Source organism: Mandrillus leucophaeus, unplaced genomic scaffold (assembly GCF_000951045.1).
Source record: "Mandrillus leucophaeus isolate KB7577 unplaced genomic scaffold, Mleu.le_1.0 Scaffold47, whole genome shotgun sequence".
NCBI lineage: Eukaryota > Metazoa > Chordata > Mammalia > Primates > Cercopithecidae > Mandrillus > Mandrillus leucophaeus.
In genome coordinates this window covers 7,610,021-7,612,370 of record NW_012105031.1, presented here as the reverse complement: position 1 = coordinate 7,612,370, position 2,350 = coordinate 7,610,021, and positions in this window count along the sequence as shown.

Here is a 2,350-nt window from a genome sequence, read left to right as displayed (position 1 = left end):
CCTCATATTCCCAGTGGGACCGAAAAACAGAACATTAAGCTAAGGATTTTTTCTAGGCCTTGTAACTTAATAAATTATTTCTTGCAGGACTTCAAAACTGCTTTAGTCAAGTGACTTCTTTCTTTCTCCTATTTTTTAGTTTTGGGGCTAACTTCATTCTATGCCTGCCTCCTCATTATGTTTTGGAAGTAGACAACTTATTTTCTAGTTTTGCAGATCCACAAGTGGAGACAAATTTCATCCCAGTACAGATCATACCTGTAGACTTATCCATACCTGATTGAGATGACTGAGAATGGTGAGATTTGGGGTATCTTATCTGATATTTAGATATGATTTTGAACCTTGAGTTGATTGTCAAATAGATTGAGATTTTGGATACTTTGAGATAGATTGAATGTATTTTAAAGTTTCTCCATTTTGGGCATCTATCATATGAATATGGTGATAGAGGCAGATAGGTCGTCGCTTCATCTGTGAGGATTTGTATGCCCTTTTTCTTGACTAGATATTGACACAAATTGGACATCTCTGTGGGAAAAGGAGCCTACTTTGTACCTCTAAGGGTCAAAAACATATGTGTATTTTGGGTCTGCTCTAAGAGAAGCTCAGCTACACCTTTTACATTGGTGGTGCCAAACAATAAGAGATGTGTACAAAGGTTTTTGAACCTGGAACTAAGGATTATTGTAATGGCAAGGTTGTCACACTCATACCAGAAGCAAAGTAGTGTAGGAAAATGGCAATATCCAGAGTTGGCTACTGATGGTATGAGAATCCAAGGTATGGAAGCCAACAGTAAATGGTAGCTGGCAGTGATAGTTAGTCAGTGAAATAGCTCTGCTTTCAGAAAACAAAACAAAACAGAAAAAACTTGTCTGTACTTGCTTTCTAAACTTCCTATTACATTTCCCAAAGCTTCCACAAAGAATTCAACATCAAAATTTTCATAAATTTTCTCTTTTTTTGTTACAAATAGGAATCTAGGAGATGGGAAAAGTGATATAACACCTTCTGAACTCTATTGGAAACAAATCTGCTAATAGAGAAAGTTTAAATTAGAAAAACTCAAACATAAAAACATTATTGGATTTCTAGTGTTGGTGGTAGTGACAATGATGGTGGCATGTGTGTGATGTGTAAAATCAAATAAAAAAATGAAAGTTCTTTATAGAAATAAAATATTTTTGAGTTTGTACAAATCACTCAAACTCCTGAAAAATGTTAAAGCTGTGATTTTAAAAAAAGATGTGTTTGTCACGGATGGGCATAGAAAAGTCACTAAAAATGCATTCAACTGTCAATGTCATGCTCTTGCCAATGAGTTTGGCCATACATATTGAAGTGCTTGCCAACTACTCCATCAATGACAGACAGGAGTAATGCAAAACAGTTCTAACATGAGTTGAAAGCAGTCAATGCTGCATATTTATCTTGACTTTAAATTCTATTGCATAATAGCATTTAGCTTTTTAAAATCCAAAATGATGAGTTTTATTTGTATTTACCTCCTTTTGCTTTCAGACAATATTTTGTAAAGCAGCTAAATGTACAATATAGATAATTTTATTGCTGATTACATTACAAAGTTCCAAAAATATTCACATTATTTAATCAAAAGGTACTGTGCTCCTCGAGATATTTGGCTCAATTGTCAACATAGCATGCAAAATGAGTTAATGAATTTATGATATTTTAAGATCTATGGATTAATATATTCCAACTTTAAATGTGTCATTTTATCAGAACAATATTAAAAAAATGGGAGGTAAAATATAGAAGCAAAAACATAAAACAATTAAGTGTTGTTCCAAAATAACAATAAAATTTGGAGTTCATGAGATCTGTAAGACACTATAATTTAATCATACACATACAAACACAAATCAAGTGTTCCAAATACACTTTTTAAATTTACTTTTAATTAACAAATATAGATTGTAAATATTTATGGTGTGTAAATGATATTTTGTTATATGTGTACATTGCAGAATGAATAAATTAGGCAATTTGATATATGCATTTCCTCACATATAGATAATATAAACAATAATTAAAAATATTTTAAAAAGCAAAAAAAAAATTATTTCTTGGAAATTATGAATACAAATCATAGAAAAAGAAAATAAACTTTCAGTAGAATAGAGGAGAAATTTTAGTCATATCTCCAGAAATGATAACATAGAGAACGAAGAATGTAAGGGGAAAAAATTTTAATGGAAAATTGTTTGACTATGCATCTGATAGGGGACTAATGCTCTGAATATACAAGGAACTGAAACAACTCATGAGCAATAAAAATAATTCAATTAAAAAGTGAGCAAAAGTCTTGAATAAACATTTTTCAAAA